The sequence below is a fragment of the Ranitomeya variabilis genome, chromosome 2, assembly GCF_051348905.1.
Source record: "Ranitomeya variabilis isolate aRanVar5 chromosome 2, aRanVar5.hap1, whole genome shotgun sequence".
Lineage (NCBI taxonomy): Eukaryota > Metazoa > Chordata > Amphibia > Anura > Dendrobatidae > Ranitomeya > Ranitomeya variabilis.
Window position 1 is genome coordinate 467,324,159 of NC_135233.1, and position 19,976 is coordinate 467,344,134.

The window sequence follows — 19,976 nt, forward strand, 5'->3', positions numbered from 1 at the left end:
TGCAAACTCTTCAAGTCACGGGGCTGAACCCAATCATTAATAGCCTGAACCTTCTTGGGATCCATGCGAAACTCCTTATTGGAAACAATCAAACCCCAAAATGATAACTCCTGTACAAAAAATTAATATTTCAATTTTTGAAAAAAGTAGTTTTTCCCTGAGTCTCTGAAGGACAGTACACAAATAGTGCAAATGGGTTTCACTGTCAGGGGAGTAAACCAAGATGTCGTCAAGGTAAATAACCACAAAGCGACCGATCAGATCAGCAAACACAACATTAATAAAATTTTGAAAAATGGCCGGGGGTTTTTGTTAGCCCGAAGGACATAAACAGATTCTCAAAAAGAACTTCTCACGTGAGAAACGCCGTCTTCCACCCGTCTCCCTCTTGAACACTTTTTCAATTATAGGCTCTCCACAAATCCAACTTTAAAAACCATTTGGCCCCAGACAATTGGTTACACAAATCAGGAATGAGAGGAAGTGGGTACGTGTTTCTCACAGTGATTTTGTTGAGTTCCCGAAAGTCGAGGCAAGGACTCAAACCACCATCTTTTTTCTTTACAAAGAAAAAGCCAGCTGCCACAGGAGAAACATAAGGGCGGATATGCCCCTTACGAAGACTCTCGGCAATATACTCCTTCATGGCCAGCCGCTCAGGACAAGACAGATTAAACAAACGGGCCTTGCGTAATTTAGCCCCAGGAATTAAATTGATGGCACAATTAAAAGATGGATGTGGCAGTAGAACCTCAGCCTCGCTTTCAGAGAACACATCTTCAAAGACCTTCAGGTACTCCGGAATAGCTTCCAGACCGACAGACAACGGATACAGACTTCAAGGACTTAGATAAGGACCATTGAACAATTTTCCCAGTAACCCAGTTAATAACAGGGTTATGATGCTGTAACCAAGGCATTCCCAACACCAACCCACTATTTGCCCACTTTGATGCTAATTCTGGTGCCCAGTACCCATTTGGGCCAGGCTGGAGGGACCAGGGTTTGATGCAGGGCATCACTATTTGTGTATTTTGATCTGTGTCAGATCAGTGGCCCTAAGCCATTTAACCCCTTAAAAACAGAAGGTCCCAATTCAAATCTGTTAAAATTGGCTGTTTGCCCAGTTTGATGCCAGTTCTGATGCCCAGAACTCATTTGGGCCAGGCTGGAGAGACCTGGTTTTATTATGGGGCTCCCTGTTCTATATGTATGAACTCTGGTATCAGTGGCACAAAGGCATTTAACCCCTTAAAAACACCAGTTACTTATTCAAATCTGTGAAAATGGGCTGTTTCCCACTTTGATGCCAATTCTGATGCCCCGTACCCATTTGGGCCAGGCTGGAGGGACCTGGGTTTGATGCAGGCCATCACTATCTGTGTATTTTAAGTATCAGATCAGGGGCCCAAAGTCATTTAACCCCTTTAAAAAGTCAGTTACTTAATCAAATCAATGAAAATAGGCTGTTTGCCCACTTTGATGCCAGTTCTGATGCCCAAAACCCATTAGGGCCATGCTTAAGAGACCTGGATTTGATGTGGGGCTCAATATTCTATATGTATGCACTATGGTATCAGTGTCCCAATGGCATTTAACCCCTTAAAAACATCAGTTACTTATTCAAATGTGTGAAACTGGGCTGTTTGCCCACTTTGATGCCAATTCTGGTGCCCAGAAACCATTTGGGCCAGGCTGAAGGGACCTGGGTTTGATGCAGGGTATCACTATCTGTGTATTTTCAGTGTGAGATCAGTGGCCCAAAGGCACTTAACCCCTTAAAAACATCAGTTACTCAATCAAATCTGAGAAAATGGGCTGTTTGTCCACTTTGATGCCAGTTCTGGTGCCCAAAACACATTTAGGCCAGGCTGGAGGGACCTGGGATTGATGGAGGGCATCACTATCTGTGTGTTTTAAGTGTCAGATCAGTGACCCAAAGGCATTTAACCCCCCCAAAACATCAGTAACTTATTTAAAAGTGTTAAAATGGGCTGTTTGCCCAATTTGATGCCAGTTCTGATGCCCAGAACCCATTTGGGCCAGGCTGGAAGGACCTGGGTTTGATGGAGGGCATCTCTATCTGTGTATTTTAAGTGTCAGGTCAGTGGCCCAAAGGCATTTAACCCCTTAAAAACATCAGTTACTTATTCAAATCTGTGAAAATGGGCTGTTTGCCCACTTTGATGCCAGTTCTGGTGCCCAGAACCCATTTGGGCCAGGGTTGAGGGTCCTGGGTTTGATGCAGGGCATCAATGTCTGTGTGTTTTAATGTCAGATCAGTGGCCCAAAGGCATTTAACCCCTTAAAAACATAACTTATTCAAATGTGTGAAAATGGGCTGTTTGCCCACTTTGATGCCAGTTCTGATGCCCAGAACCCATTTGGGCCAGGCTGAAGATAATTGTTTTTGATGTGGGGATCCCTGTTCTATATATATGCACTGTGGTATCAGTGGCCCAAAGTCATTTAACCCCTTAAAAACATCAGTTACTTATTCAAATCTGAGAAAATGGGCTGTTTGCCCACTTTGATGCCAGTTCTGGTGCCCAAAACCCATTTGGGCTAGGCTGGAGGGACCTGGGATTGATGCAGGGCATTACTGTTTGTGTATGTTGAGTGTCAGATCAGTGGCCCAAAGGCATTTAACCAGTTAAAAACATCAGTTACTTATTCAAATGGCCAAAATTGACTGTCTGCCCACTTTGATGCCAGTTCTGATGCCCATAACCCATTTGGGCCAGTCTGGAGGAACCTGTTTTTGATGTGGGGCTCCCTGTTCTATATATATGCGCTGTGGTATCAGTGGCCCAAAGTCATTTAACCCCTTGAAAACATCAGTTACTTATTCAAATGTGTGAAAATGGGCTGTTTGCCCACTTTGATGCCAGTTCTGATGCCCAGAACCCATTTGGGCCAGGCTAGAGGGACCTGGGTTTGATGCAGGGCTTCACTGTTTGTGTATTTTAAGTGTCAGATCAGTGGCCCAAAGGCATTTAACCCCCTTAAAAACATCAGTTACTTATTCAAATCTGCGAAAATCAGCTGTTTGCCCACTTTGATGCCAGTTCTGGTGCCCAGAAACCATTTGGGCCAGGCTGGATGGACCTGTTTTTGATGTGGGGCTCCCTGTTTTATATAGATGCACTGTGGTATCAGTGGCCCAAAGTCATTTAACCCCTTAAAAACATCAGTTACTTATTCAAATGGCCAAAATTGACTGTTTGCCCACTTTGATGCCAGTTCGGATGCCCATAACCCAATTTAGCTAGGCTGGAGGGGCCTGGGATTGATGCAGGGCATCACTTTTGTGTATTTTAAGTGTCAGATCAGTGGCCCAAAGGCATTTAACCCCTTAAAAACATCAGTTACTTATTCAAATGGCCAAAATTGACTGACTGCCCACTTTGATGCCAGTTCTGATACCCAGAACCCAATTGGGCCAGGCTGGAAATAACTGGTTTGGATGTGGGGCGCCCTGTTCTATATGTCTGCAGTGTGAGATCAGTGGCCCAAAGGCATTTAACCCTTTCTTCAGCGCTCCTTGGTGCCCACTTTGATGCCCATTTTTGTGCCAGTTTTATTGTTTTTGTAGCCGTTTTTAAGCGTATTCACATCAGGGCTCCTCGCTGCATTGTGTTTCATTATTATAATGCTTATTTTTTTTGTTAAACCTATAAAAAACAGAAAAGAAAAAATTGCCGAATAAGAAACTGATGAATAAGAAACCAACTTCAGCTCCGAATAAGAAACTGAACGAATAAGAAACTGAACGAATAAGAAACCAACTTCAGCCTCGTAGACGAGAGATCAATATCCTATAGCAATGGGAATGACTCGTATTGTTTCCTTCTCTTAACCCTGCATGACAGTACTTAATGTAAATCTTTTATCTTGCCACTCAGTGACTGTAGTTCGTTTTTTTTCTTTTTTTTTTTTTAGGCGTTATTGTTGTTGATTTAGCTATCTCGTGCCATAAGTTTAGGTTTAAATCACTTCCCCACCTTGGTTTCAAATTCTCATTTATTTCTAGTGTGATATCACCTAAGCATTTTATTATCTCCTTTTAGTCTTTCCACTTCATCACTTTCCACGGTGTTTCTCTGTACTATCCGTTGTTTTTAATTGTTTCTATCATATCCATTCTCTAAACTTATTTCATATACGGTAATATATGCCTCAATAATCGTAAAAAGGTTTTGCACTTTTAGTAGAGTGGACCCTAAAAGATTCCTGTAATGTAAAATAACAAATCCAGTTAGTTGGTACTTCCGGTCCAGCACCAGGCTCTCCAACGCTGCTCTGGTGTCTTTGCTTTGGCCATAGCATGCCAACATGGCAGAGCTGATGACTGGCTGCAGAGATGATTTGAGCTGTTGATTTTTTTTTTTTTTATGGCTCCACTGCAGCCAATATACAGAGACTCTGAGTAGTAGTAGGGAGCTGGAGTCGTGGAGAGTGAGAACTGTCTAGCTTTGCTATTTAACGTTACATGAATTGTTTGGAGTACACTTTTCTATGAAAAGAAAAAAATATTGAAAACTCATTTAAGCTCCCCATACACATGGGGGCGTTCTGGGGGCGGCTTATCTCCAAGATTGGTCATCAGAAGTTCGATGTACCGAATGCTTCTGTCCCGCAACTTAATCTGTCAATGGAGAGTCGTGAGTCCCCATATGCATTAGTGACAAATCCCGCCATTATCGACGTGTTCAGATGACTTGAGTTTAATGTGTATGGGGGCCTTTAGACTGCTCTTTTGTATACTTCTTTATTTAATCTTCCTGCAGCCCTCTTGGTTTCTGTTTACATGCCGATGGCATGTGACCACCACAGTGGTTAAAGGTACCTTCACACTGAACAACTTAACAACGATAACGATAGCGATCCGTGACGTTGCAGCGTCCTGGATAGCGATATCGTTGTGTTTGACACGCGGCAGCGATCAGGATCCTGCTGTGACATCGTTGGTCGGAGCTAGGCCAGCACCTTATTTCGTCGCTGGATCACCCGCTGACATTGCTGAATCGGTGTGTGACGCAGATTCAGCGATGTCTTCACTGGTAACCAGGGTAAACATCGGGTTACTAAGCGCAGGGCCGCGCTTAGTAACCCGATGTTTACCCTGGTTACCAGTGTAAATGTAAAAAAAAACAAACACTACATACTTACATTCCGGTGTCTGTCGCGTCCCCCGACGTCCGCTTCCCTGCACTGTGTCAGCGCCGGCCGGCACAGTGCAGGGAAGCGGACGCCGGGGGACGCAACAGACACCGAAATGAAAGTATGTAGTGTTTGGTTTTTTTTACATTTACACTGGTAACCAGGGTAAACATCGGGTTACTAAGCGCGGGCCTGTGCTTAGTAACCCGATGTTTACCCTGGTGCCCGGGGACTTCGGCATCGTTGGTCGCTGGATAGCTGTCTCTGTGACAGCTCTCCAGCGACCACACAACGACGAAACAGCGACGCTGCAGCGATCGGCATCGTTGTCTATATCGCTGCAGCGTCGCTTAACCCCTTAACGACCGCCGATACGCCTTTTAACGGCGGCCGCTAAGGGTACTTAATCTACAGCGCCGTTAATTAACGGCGCTGTGGAAAAAGTGAATAGCGCCCCCCAGAGTCGGATTTTCTCTGGGGTCTCGGTTGCCGAGGGTAGCCGAGACCCCAGAGAACATGATTCGGGGGGGTTTTACCGACCCCCGAGTTGCGATCGCCGGTAATTAACCGTTTACCGGCGGTCGCAACAAAAAAAAAAAAACGCGATTTGCCGTTTAATTTCTCTGTCCTCCGATGTGATCGCACATCGGAGGACAGAGAAATGTGGTCCCCGATGGCCCCCAATAGCCCCCCAATACTTACCTACCTCCCCCGGTGCTCCTCGTATCTCCCCATGGGCGCCGCCATCTTTTTTCCGGGAAAAAATGGCGGGCGCACGCGCAGTGCGCCCGCCGCCCGGCACCCGGATGTTCTTTGGGGTCTCGGCTGCCGGGGGTAGCCGAGACCCCAAAGAACATGATCGGGGTCGGTTTGCACCGACCCCTGCTTTGCGATCGCCGGTAATTAACAGTTTACCGGCGACCGAAAAAAAAAAAAAAAAAAAAGCGATCAGTTATTTCTCTATCCTCTGATGTGATCGCACATCAGAGGACAGAGAAATAGGGGGATTCGGGGACCCTATCATACTCACCCGGGGTCCCTGGGTCCTCTTCTGTCTTCTCCTGCCAGCCGGCTTTTTCATCATGGCGGGCGCATGCGCAGTGCGCCCGCCATCTGCTGCCATCTGCCGGCCGGCAGGAGAAGACAAGTTGGGGCTAAAATTAGGGTTAGGGTTAGGGTTAGAGTTAGGGTTAGGGTTAGAGTTAGGGTTAGGGTTAGAGTTAGGGTTGGGGCTAAATTTAGGGTTAGGGTTAGGGCTAGGGTTAGGGTTAGGCTACTTTCACACTAGCGTTTTTTGGCTTCCGTCGCAATGCGTCGTTGGAGAAAAAACGCATCCTGCAAAAGTGCTTGCAGGATGCGTTTTTTCTCCATTGGCTTGCATTAGCGACGCATTGCGACGGATTGCCACATGTCGCATCCGTCGTGCGACGGATGCGTCGTGCTTCGGCGGACCGTCAACACAAAAAAAACTACATGTAACTTTTTTGTGCGACGTGTCCGCCATTTCCGACCGCGCATGCGTGGCCGGAACTCCGCCCCCGCCTCCCCGCACCTCACAATGGGGCAGCGGATGCGTTGAAAAAACAGCATCCGCTGCACCCGTTGTGCGGCGCTTACAACGCTAGCGTCGGTACGTCGGCCCGACACACTGCGATGGGCCGAGTACGACGCTAGTGTGAAAGTAGCCTTAGGCTTCTTTCACACTTGCGTCGGTACGGGGCGGTCGCAATGCGTCGGCCCGATGTACCGACGCACGTTGTGAAAATTGTGCACAACGTGGGCAGCGGATGCAGTTTTTCAACGCATCCGCTGCCCAGTCTATGTCCTGGGGAGGAGGGGGCAGAGTTACGGCCACGCATCCGCGGAAATGGCGGACGTGACGTACAAAAAAAAGGTTACATTGAACTTTTTTTGTGACGACAGGGGCTAAAGTTATGGTTAGGGTTGGGGCTAAAGTTAGGGTTGGGGCTAAAGTTAGGGTTAGAGTTGGGATTAGGGTTAGGGTTTGGATTAGGGTTGGGATTAGTGTTACGTTTGGGATTAGGGTTGGGATTAGGGTTAGGGTTGGGATTAGGGTTAGGGGTGTGTTGGATTTAGGGTTTTGATTAGGGTTATGGTTAGGGTTGAGATTAGGGCTGTTTTGGGGTTAGGGTTGTGATTATCGTTAGGGTTGTGATTAGGATTATGGATCGGGTTGAGATTAGGGTTAGGGCTGTGTTGGGGTTAGGGTTGGAGTTAGAATTGGGGGGTTTCCACTGTTTAGGTACATCAGGGGGTCTCCAAACACGACAGCCAATTTTGCGCTAAAAAAGTCAAATGGTACTCCCTCCCTTCTGAGCTCTGCCGTGCGCCCAAACAGTGGTTTACCCCCACATATGGGGCATCAGCGTACTCGGGATAAATTGGACAACAACTTTTGGGGTCCAATTTCTCCTGTTACCCTTGTGAAAATAAAAACTTGGGGGCTAAAAATCTTTTTTGTTGGAAAAAAATATATTTTTCTATTTTCACTACTCTGCATTATAAATTTCTGTGAAGCACTTGAGCTTTCAAAGTTCTCACCACATATCTAGATAAGTTCCTTAGGGGGTCTAGTTTCCAAAATTTGGTCACTTGTGGGGGTTTCTACTGTTTAGGTACATTAGGGGTCTGCAAACGCAACATAACGCCCGCAGACAATTCTATCAAAGTCTGCATTCCAAAATGGCGCTCCTTCCCTTCCGAGCTCTGCCGTGCGCCCAAACAGTGGTTTACCCCCACATATGGGGTACCAGCATACTCAGGACAAATTGGACAACAACTTTTGGGGTCCAATTTCTCTTGTTACCCTTGTGAAAATAAAAATTTGGGGGCTAAAAAAATCTTTTTTGTGGGAAAAAAAATATTTTTTATTTTCACTACTCTGCATTATAAACTTCTGTGAAGCACTTGGGCATTCAAAGTTCTCACCACATATCTAGATAAGTTCCTTGGGGGGTCTATTTTCCAAAATGGGGTCACTTGTTGGGGGTTTCTACTGTTTAGGTACATTAGGGGTCTGCAAACGCAACATAACGCCCGCAGACAATTCTATCAAAGTCTGCATTCCAAAATGGCGCTCCTTCCCTTCCGAGCTCTGCCGTGCGCCCAAACAGTGGTTTACCCCCACATATGGGGTACCAGCATACTCAGGACAAATTGGACAACAACTTTTGGGGTCCAATTTCTCTTGTTACCCTTGTGAAAATAAAAACTTGGGGGCTAAAAAATCTTTATTGTTAAAAAATATATATTTTTTATTTTCACGACTCTGCATTATAAACTTCTGTGATGCACTTGGGCATTCAAAGTTCTCACTACACATCTAGATAAGTTCCATGGGGGGTCTAGTTTCCAAAATGGGGTCACTTTTGGGGGGTTTCTGCTTTTTAGGCACATCAGGGGCTCTCCAAACGCGACATGGCGTCCGATCTCAATTCCAGTCAATTTTGCATTGAAAAGTCAAATGACGCTCCTTTGCTTCCGAGCTCAGCCATGCGCCCAAACAGTGGTTTACCCCCACATATGGGGTGTCGGCGTACTCAAGACAAATTGTACAACAGCTTCTGGGGTCCATTTTCTCCTGTTACCCTTGGTAAAATAAAAATTTGGAGGCAAAAAGATCATTTTTGTAGAAAAAATGCGATTTTTTTATTTTCACGGCTCTACGTTATAAACTTCTGTGAAGAACCTGGGGGTTTAAAGTGCTCACCACACATCTAGATAAGTTCCTTAAGGGGTCTAGTTTCCAAAATGGTGTCACATGTGGGGGGTCTCTACTGTTTAGGCACATCAGCGGCTCTCCAAACGTGACATGGCGTCCGATCTCAATTCCAGCCAATTCTACATTGAAAAAGTAAAACGACACTCCTTCTCTTCCAAGCTCTGCGGTGCGCCCAAACAGTGGTTTACCCCCATATATGGGGTATCGACGTACTCAGGAGAAATTGCACAACAACTTTTGTGGTCTAATTTCTCCTGTTACTCTTGTGAAAATAAAAATTGGGGGGCAAAAAGATCATTTTTGTGAAAACAAATGCGATTTTTTATTTTCACGGCTCTACGTTATAAACTTCTGTGAAGCACTTGGGGGTTCAAAGTGCTCACCACACATCTAGATAAGTTCCTTGGGGGGTCTAGTTTCCAAAATGGTGTCACTTGTGGGGGGTTTCCACTGTTTAGGCACATTAGGGGCTCTCCAAACGCGACATGGCGTCCGATCTCAATTCCAGCCAATTCTGCATTGAAACAGTCAAACGGTGCTCCTTCACTTCCAAGCTCTGCGGTGCGCCCAAACAGTGGTTTACCTCCACATATGGGGTATCGGCGTACTCAGGAAAAATTGCACAACAAAATTTGTGGTTAAATTTCTGTTTTTACACTTGTGAAAATTAAAAAAAATGGTTCTGAAGTAAAATGTTTGCAAAAAAAAAGTAAAATGTTCATTTTTTTCTTCCACATTGTTTTAGTTCCTGTGAAGTACGTAAAGGGTTAATAAACTTCTTGAATGTGGTTTTGAGCAGCTTGAGGGGTGCAGTTTTTAGAATGGTGTCACACTTGGTTATTTTCTATCATATAGACCCCTCAAAATCACTTCAAAGGTGATGTGGTCCCTAAAAAAAACATGGTGTTGTAAAAATGAGAAATTGCTGGTCAACTTTTAACCCTTATAACTCCCTAACAAAAAAAAAAATTGTTTCCAAAATTGTGCTGATGTAAAGTAGACATGTGAGAAATGTTACTTATTAACTATTTTTTGTGACATATCTCTCTGATTTAAGGGCATAAAAATACAAAGTTTGAAAATTGCAAAATTTTAAAAATTTTCGCCATATTTCCATTTTTTTCATAAATAATCGCAAGTAATATCGAAGAAATGTTACCACTAACTTGAAGTACAACATGTCACGAAAAAACAATCTCAGAATCAGCGGGATCCGATAAAGCGTTCCAGAGTTATAACCTCATAAAGTGACACTGGTCAGAATTGTAAAAATTGGCTCGGTTATTAAGTACCAAATTGGCTCTGTCACTAAGGGGTTAATGTGACGGTACCTTAAGGGCTGGACTACTGCATCACTGCCCAGCGATGGGAGCCATGATGCCAGTAGTACTGAACATATCTGGCATTGATTGGCTGCAGTGGGCACATGCTATTGGCATATAAACGGAGGCTGGGAGCATATTAGGAGGGTCAAGGGTAGATGGCTGAGCATGAGATAGTATTACTTTTGATACTTTCGAATTATGACAATGTGTTTTTGTGTTGTGTTTTTTCTTTTGTTTACTTTATAAGCCGGATAACTTTAATTTTTTTTTTTTTTTCAAATGGGGAGAGCACTATACTTTTCTAGTCACCTCAAAGTATGTATGTGGTCTTGTAGGTGGGATTTATTGGTTATGTCGTACATTTTCCGCCATTTCAATTTTTAACTTCCTTAAAGAAACAACCATTCCATTTTCTCCTTCATAGATATTAAAGGGGTTTTCCCCAAGAACAAAAATTCATTTTAATCAATAGGTCTTGGAATAATAATAATTTCCACAATTGGATGTATATAAATAAAATGTTCATGTGCTGAGATAATCTTATAAATGTGTCCCTGGCTGTGTAATGGCTGTGCCTAACCATACAGGAACATAGTTGGTCAGATCATACCACATACCCTGAGCAGGGGGGGAGGGAGCAAAAGAGTATACAGACATTACAGCAAATGATCACAGCTGATTCTTTCTGTGAGAATAAACCATTTCCCTGCCTGTTTTTAAACCCTGCTTTACTTCAAAGGATAATTTGCTGTCACATGTTGTAATACCTTTATATTCCCCCCTCCTCCTCACCCCCCCCCCCCCAGATGTGGTACAGTTGTGTGAAAGTGTTTGGCCCCCTTCCGATTTCCTTTTCTTTTGCATGTTTGTCACACTTCATTTTTTCAGATCACCAAACAAATTTAAATATTAGCCAAAAATAACACAAGTAAACACAAAATTCAGTTTTTCAATGAAGGTCTTTATTATTCAGGGAAAAAGAAATCCAAACCTATAGATCCATGTGTGAAAAAGTGATTGCCCCTAAACCTAATAACTGGTTGAGCCACCCTTAGCAGCAACACCTGCAATCAAGCATTTGCGATAACTGGCAATGAGTCTCTTACAACTCTTTGGAGAAATTTTGGCCCACTCATCTTTGAAGAGTTGTTGTAATTCAGCCACATTGGAGAGTTTCCGAGCATGAACTGCCTTTTTAAGGTAATTTCACAGCATCTCAATTGGATCACGGTCAGGACTTTGACTAGGCCACTCCAAAGTCTTAATTTTGTTTTTCTTAAGTCATTCAGAGGTGGACTTGCTGGTGTGTTTTGGATCATTGTCCTGCTGCTTAACCAAAGTGTGCTTCAGCTTGAGGTTACGAACAGTATTTCCATTTACCACAGCAAGTCTTTCAGGTCCTGAAGCAGCAAAATGGCCCCAGATCATCACAATACCACCACCATATTTTACTGTTTGTATGATGTTCCTTTCCTGAAATGCTGTTACTTCTACACCAGGTGTAATGGGCTCCCTATTGAGGAAGCCAATCAGGCGAAACGGCGCTGTCGGGGTAGCCAAGGAGCGTCTCTAACCAGGACAGTTGTTATGGAAGTATTTAGTAAATTTTTTTTTTACATATATATTATTGGCAGCTAGTATACTAGTTATCTATAGGGCTACAGTTAACTGATTGTATTAAATGCAGTTTAGTCATTGGGCCACAGCTGGCTATTTATTGCAGTTCCCCCTAAATCTGTGCACTATGCTATATACACTGGGTGGAATTACTTTAGCAGGTTGCTGTTTGGTATGATTTCAAGATTTATGTATATGTACATGTTGCAGAATTTAAATTGCTGCTAGGTATATTCTTTACCTATTTTGGTGGTCGCTCCAGGCTATAAGTAAAAACGGAAATTTCCCTTGCTGAATATTAATTGTTTTTTAATATTACAATTAAAGTTATACAGTATATTTTTTTTATTATTTCAGTGTTTATGCCTCTTTGTCCCTGTGGATTTCACATGGGATTTTGTGTAAAAAAACAGGTGTAATGGGAAGTACACCTTCCAAAAGGAGAAACTTTTGTCTCATCAGCCCTTAGAGTATTCTCCAAAAAAGTTTTGGATCAATATGTTTTCTGGCAAAACTGAGATGAGCCTTTTTGTTCTTATTGCTCAGCAGTGGTTTTCGTCTTGGAACTCTGCCATGCAGGCCATTTTTATCCCATCTCTTTCTTATGGTGGAGTCATGAGCACTGACGTTAACTGAGGGAAGTGAGGCCTGTAGTTCTTTAGATGTTGTTGTTTTGTGACCTCTTGAATGAGTCGTCGCCGCGCTCTTGGGGTAATGCTGATCCACCTCTGTTCCATGTTTTTGCCATTTTGTGGATGTCTCCCTGTGGTTCGCTGGGGTCCCAAAGCTTTAGAAATTGCTTTATAACCTTTTCCAGACTGATAGATCTCAATTACATTTTCTCATTTGTTCCAAAATTTATTTGGATCGTGGAATGTTATCAGGCTTTTGAGAAACTTTTGGCCTACTTTATTTAGTCAGGCAGGTCCTTTCTAAGTGATTTCTTGATTGAAAACGGGTGTGGTAATAATCAGGCCTAGGTGTGGGAATTTGAACTCCAGCTTTGCAAAGATGTGATAAATTACAGTACATTTATGTTGTAAGGGGGGGGGGGTGTAATCACTTTTATATATATATTTTTTCCCTTAATAAAGACCTGCATTTTGTGTTGACTAGTGTTATATTTGTATAATATTTACATTTTGATCTGAAACATTTAAGTGTGACAAACATGCACAAGTATAGGAAATGAGGCAAACACTTTTTCACACAACTGTATGTTCACACCATGTTCCTGCACAATCAGACACAGCCATTACAGACTACACAGCAGGGACATATTTATAAGATTATCTTGGCACAGGAACATGTTATGTAACACATCCAATTGTGGAAATTATTATTCCAAGATCTATTGATTAACCCCTTCACCCCCAAGGGTGGTTTGCACGTTAATGACCAGGCCAATTTTTACAATTCTGACCACTGTCCCTTTATGAGGTTATAACTCTGGAACCCTTCAACGGATCTTGGCGATTCTGACATTGTTTTCTCATGACATATTGTACTTCATGATAGTGGTAAAATTTCTTTGATATTAACTGCGTTTATTTGTGGGAAAAAAAATGGAAATTTGACGAAAATTTTGAAAATTTCGCAATTTTCCAACTTTGAATTTTTATGCAATTAAATCACAGAGATATGTCACACAAAATACTTAATAAGTAACATTTGCCACATGTCTACTTTACATCAGCACAATTTTGGAACCAAATTTTTTTTGTTAGGGAGTTATAGGGGTTAAAAGTTGACCAGCAATTTCTCATTTTTACAACAACATTTTTTTTTTAGGGACCACATCTCATTTGAAGTCATTTTGAGGGGTCTATATGATAGAAAATACCCAAGTGTGACACCATTCTAAAAACTGCACCCCTCAAGGTGCTCAGAACCACATTCAAGAAGTTTATTAACCCTTCAGGTGTTTCACAGGAATTTTTGGAATGTTTAAATAAAAATGAACATTTCATTTTTTTTCACATAAAATTTACTTCAGCTCCAATTTGTTTTATTTTACCAAGGGTAACAAGAGAAAATGGACCCCAAAAGATGTTGTACAATTTGTCCTGAGTACGCCGATACCCCATATGTGGGGGTAAACCACTGTTTGGGCGCATGACAGAGCTCGGAAGCGAAGGAGCGACATTTGACTTTTCAATGCAAGATTGACTAGAATTGAGATGGGACTCCATGTTGCGTTTGGAGAGCCCCTGATGTGCCTAAACATTGAAACCCCCCACAAGTGACACCATTTTGGAAAGTAGACCCCCTAAGGAACTTATCTAGAGGTGTGGTGAGCACTTTGACCCACCAAGTGCTTCACAGAAGTTTATAATTCAGAATTGTAAAAATAAAAAATCATTTTTTCACAAAAATTATCTTTTCGCCCCCAATTTTTTATTTTCCCAAGGGTAAGAGAAGAAATTGGACCCCAAAAGTTGTTGTACAGTTTGTCCTGAGTACGCTGATACCCCATATGTGGGGGTAAACCACTGTTTGGGCGCATGACAGAGCTCAGAAACGAAGGAGCTCCATTTGACTTTTCAATGCAAGATTGACTAGAATTGAGATGGGACTCCATGTTGCGTTTGGAGAGCCCCTGATGTGCCTAAACATTGAAACCCCCCACAAGTGACACCATTTTGGAAAGTAGACCCCCTAAGGAACTTATCTAGAGGTGTGGTGAGCACTTTGACCCACCAAGTGCTTCACAGAAGTTTATAATTCAGAACCGTAAAAATAAAAAATCATATTTTTTCACAAAAATTATCTTTTCGCCCCCAATTTTTTATTTTCCCAAGGATAAGAGAAGAAATTGGACCCCAAAAGTTGTTGTACAATTTGTCCTGAGTACGCTGATACCCCATATGTGGGGGTAAACCACTGTTTGGGCGCATGACAGAGCTCGGAAGCGAAGGAGCGCCATTTGACTTTTCAATGCAAGATTGACTAGAATTGAGATGGGACTCCATGTTGCGTTTGGAGAGCCCCTGATGTGCCTAAACATTGAAACCTCCCCACAAGTGACACCATTTTGGAAAGTAGACCCCCTAAAGAACTTAGCTAGAGGTGTGGTGAGCACTTTGACCCACCAAGTGCTTCACAGAAGTTTATAATGCAGAGCCGTAAAAATAAAACAAAATTTTTTTCCCACAAAAATTATTTTTTAGCCATCAGTTTTGTATTTTCCCGAGGGTAACAGGAGAAATTGGACCCCAAAAGTTGTTGTCCAATTTGTCCTGAGTACGCTGATACCCCATATGTGGGGGGAAACCACCGTTTGGGCCCATGGGAGGGCTCGGAAGGGATGCAGCGCAATTTGGAATGCAGACTTAGATGGAATGGTCTGCAGGCATCACATTGCGTTTGCAGAGCCCCTAATGTACCTAAACAGTAAAAAAAAAACACAAGTGACACCATTTTGGAAAGTAGACCCCCTAAGGAACTCATCTAGAAGTGTTGTGAGAGCTTTGACCCCCCAAATGTTTCACTACAGTTTATAACGCAGAGCCGTGAAAAAAAAAAAAAAATTGTCCCCAAAAAATTATTTTTTAGCCCCCAGTTTTGTATTTTCCCAAGGGTAACAGGAGAAATTGGACCCCAAAAGTTGTTGTCCAATTTGTCCTGACTACGCTGATATGCCATATGTGGGGGGGAACCAACGTTTGGGCGCATGGGAGGGCTCGGAAGGGATGGAGCGCCATTTGGAATGCAGACTTAGATGGAATGGTCTGCAGGTGTCACATTGCGTTTGCAGAGCCCCTAATGTATCTAAACATTAAAAAAAAAAAACACAAGTGACACCATTTTGGAAAGTAGACCCCCTAAGGCAGTGATTTTCAACCAGTGTGCCGCGACACATGGTCGGGTGTGCCGCGGGGAAAGTTCCCCAAACTATGGTGCCCCCTTTGTTTTGTTCCCCGGCAATGCGCAGCGATGCACAGTCACGGAATAACACATGCGCGAGCTTTGAACGCTTGCGCGACTTAATGACGTCACCGAGGCCGGCGCGTCATCCTGAGAGCGGAGAGACTCTCGCATTTGCCCGCCGCCAAGGTAATGCCCGCCAATAATGCTGTGTATAATCATAAAGTCAGCAACAGCTCATTAACAGTTAATCAGCTGTTGCTGACTATATGAGCTTTTGCCTGAGTATATGAACTGTTGGCAGAATACGCAGCATATGAGCTGGTACTTTTAGTACCTGGCAGAGGTCCTTTAAGTGTGGCAGATAATGTAATACTCTTCTATTTTAGTGTGTGGCTGCGCACACTATCTCAGCAGTGATGGAGAAGTATTTGAGAATGGAAAAGGCAAATGCCGAACAGGACCCTGGACACAATTCTAACCCAGATGAAGGTCCTAGTATGAGAGGTCGACAAAAGAAAAAAGACAAGACGGTGAGCTCAAGGCAATACAGTGAAAGCTATCTTTCATTTGGATTTACTTTCACTGGGGATGCGACAGCACCAACACCACTGTGCTTGGTGTGTGGTGAGAAGCTATCCAATAGCGCCATGGTGCCAAGCAAGCTTAAACGCCATCTCCAAACGAAACACCCTTCCGTTCAAAACAAGCCGATGGAGTATTTTGTACGCTTACGTACAAACAATGAGAAAGGGGCAACTTTTTTGAGAAAAAGCACAAAGGTAAATGAGAGAGCCCTCAAAGCTAGCTACATTGTTGCTGAACTCATAGCTAAATCAAAAAAGTCACACACTGTGGCAGAAACATTAATACTGCCAGCTTGTAAAGCTATTGTAAATGAGATGCTTGGCCCTGACGCAGCCAAAGAGATAGCTAAAGTGCCTCTCTCTGATAACACAATTGCCAGACGGATTGATGACATATCTGCGGACATTGAAACAGTTTTTTTGGAAAAGGTGCGGATCAGTAAGAAATTTGCCTTGCAACTTGATGAGTCGACGGATATCAGTGGACATTGTCAGCTGTTGGCCAATGTGCGTTTTGTGGATGGAGAAGCCATTAGAGAAAACTTCCTATTTTGCAAGGCACTGCCAGAAAAATTAACAGGAGAGGTAATATTCCAGGTCACAACGGAATATCTTGATAAAAGTGGGCTTACATGGGAAAACTGCACAGGTGTCTGCACTGATGGAGCCGCAGCCATGGTCGGGCGCATCAAAGGCTTTGTAAGTAGGGTTAAGGAAAGAAACCCAGATGTTCTTGTTACCCACTGTTTCTTGCACCGTGAGGCCCTCGTTGCAAAGACCTTACCAGCAGATCTAGCTCCCGTGTTGGATGATGTTGTGCGCATAGTGAACTTTGTGAAGACGCGACCTTTGAGATGTCGCTTATTTGCGTCTTTGTGTACAGAAATGGGAGCGGAACATAAAATCTTATTGCTCCACACGGAGGTCAGGTGGCTGTCACGCGGCAAAGTGCTGGCCCGTGTGTATGAGTTGCGAGAGGAACTTAAAATATTTCTGACAAACGAGAGGTCCGATTATTCAAAGCTGCTTGCAAGTGATGAGTGGTGAGCAAAGCTGGCATACCTGGCTGATATATTTCAATATCTGAATGAACTAAACACACGGATGCAAGGCCGAAATGAAAACCTGCTTACAAGCACTGATAAAATGAACGGATTCTTTTTAAAGTTGCAGCTCTGGCAGCAACATGTGCAGGGTGGCAACCTTCAGATGTTCCCGCTCACCGAGAAACTGCATGATGACAACACTGCTGCAATGTGTGAGGTGATTGGCAGACATTTGAAAACTCTTGAGGAGAAGTTATCGTTTTATTTCTCTTCAACCTTCACAGAATGCCTTGACTGGGTTAGGGACCCATACAGCTCATTATCCGTTGCTGGAAAGGACATGACTTTAAAGGAGCAAGAGGAACTCATTGAACTGAAGCAAGATCGCGGTTTAAAGCTAAAGTTTGCTGATCTTCCTTTGGACAGTTTTTGGTTATCTGTTGCCAAGGAGTTCCCCATTCTGGCCAACAAAGCTATTTTGACATTGCTCCCATTTTCGACCACATATCTATGTGAGCTGGGCTTCTCAAGCTTGACTGCGATAAAAACAGGGAGAGACTGAGAACTGTTGAGGAAGAGCTTTGTGTGTGTCTTTCCACCATTCCTGCCAGGATATCCCTTTTGTGTTTATCGAAACAGGCCCAGGTTTCACACTGAGTGAGTATAAATACATTTAGAATCTATATTATTAACTATATGTAGAATATGTACTGTTTTAGTGTCATTTTGTGCCATTTTGGTTGGTGGTGTGCCCCGGGATTTTTTAAGTATAAAAAGTGTGCCGCGGCTCAAAAAAGGTTGAAAATCACTGACCTAAGGAACTCATCTAGATGTGTTGTGAGAGCTTTGAACCCCCAAGTGTTTTACTACAGTTTATAACGCAGAGCCGTGCAAATAAAAAATATTTTTTTTCCACAAAAATTATTTTTTAGCCCCCAGTTTTGTATTTTCCCAAGGGTAACAGGAGAAATTGGACCCCAAAAGTTGTTCTTCAATGTGTTCCGAGTATGCTGCTACCCCATATGTTGGGGTAAACCCCAGTTTGGGCGCACGGGAGAGCTCGGAAGGGAAGGAGCACTGTTTTACTTTTTCAACGCAGAATTGGCTGGAATTGAGATTGGATGCCATGTCGCGTTTGGAGAGCCCCTGATGTGCCTAAACAGTGGAAACCCCCCAATTATAACTGAAACCCTAATCCAAACACACCCCTAACCCTAATCCCAACGGTAACCCTAACCACACGGCTAACCCATACACACCCCTAACCCTAATCCCAACCCTATTCCCAACCGTAAATGTAATCCTAAGCCTAACTTTAGCCCCAACCCTAACCCTAACTTTAGCCCCAACCCTAACTGAAGCCTTAACCCTAGCCCCAACCGTAGCCCTAACCCTAGCCCTAGCTCTAACCCTAGCCCTAACCCTAGCCCTTGCCCTAACCCTAGCCCTAACCCTAACCGGAAAATGGAAATACATTTTTTAAATTTTGTAATTTTTCCCTAACTAAGCGGGTGTTGAAGAAGGGTTTGATTTACTTTTATAGCGGGTTTTTTAGCGGATTTTTATGATTGGCAGCCGTCACACACTGAAAGACGCTTTTTATTGCAAAAAATATTTTTTGCATTACCACATTTTGAGAGCTATAATTTTTCTATATTTGAGTCCACAGAGTCATGTGAGGTCTTGTTTTTTGCGGGACGAGTTGACGTTTTTATTGGTAACATGTTCGGGCACGGAAGATTTTTTGATCGCTTTTTATTCCGATTTTTGTGAGGCAGAATGACCAACAGCCAGCTATTCATGAATTTCTTTTGGGGGAGGCGTTTATACCGTTCCGCGTTTGGTAAAATTGATAAAGCAGTTTTATTCTTCGGGTCAGTACGATTACAGTGATATCTCATTTATATCATTTTTTTATGTTTTGGCGCTTTTATACGATAAAAACTATTTTATAGAAAAAATAATTATTTTGGCATCGCTTTATTCTGAGGACTATAACTCTTTTATTTTTTCACTGATGATGCTGTATGGTGGATCGTTTTTTTGCGGGACAAGATGACGTTTTCAGCGGTACCATGGTTATTTATATCGGTCTTTTTGATCGCGTGTTATTCCACTTTTTGTTTGGCGGTATGAGAATAAAGCGTTGTTTTTTGCCTCATGTTTTTTTTGTTTTTTTTTCCGTTTTCACTGAAGGGGTTAACTAGTGATATAGTTTTATAGGTGGGGTCATTACGGACGCGGCGATACTAAATATGTGTACTTTTATTGTTTGATTTTTTTTTTATTTAGATAAAGAAATGTATTTATGGGAATAATATATATATATTTTTTTTCTTTATTTAGGAATTTTTTTTTTATTTTTTTTTACACATGTAGAAATTTATTTTTTTTGCTTTTTTACTTTGTCCCGGGGGGGACATCACAGATCGGTGATCTGACAGTTTGCACAGCACTCTGTCAGATCACCGATCTGACTTAGAGCACTGCAGGCTTACCAGCGCCTGCTCTGAGCAGGCACTCGGTAAGCCACCTCCCTCCCTGCAGGACCCGGATGTCGCGGCCATCTTGGATCCGGGACCTGCAGCGAGGAAGGAGGTAGGAGACCCTCGGAGCAACGCGATCACAT

At 43.0% G+C, this 19,976-nt stretch overlaps 1 protein-coding gene across 9 annotated transcripts in view; it reads left to right on the top strand.

The window, feature by feature from the left end:
- RCOR2 (REST corepressor 2) overlaps positions 1 to 19,976 on the top strand; it is a 200,387-nt gene that overhangs the window by 89,127 nt on the left and 91,284 nt on the right. The gene's annotated exons all lie outside the window — the stretch shown is intronic.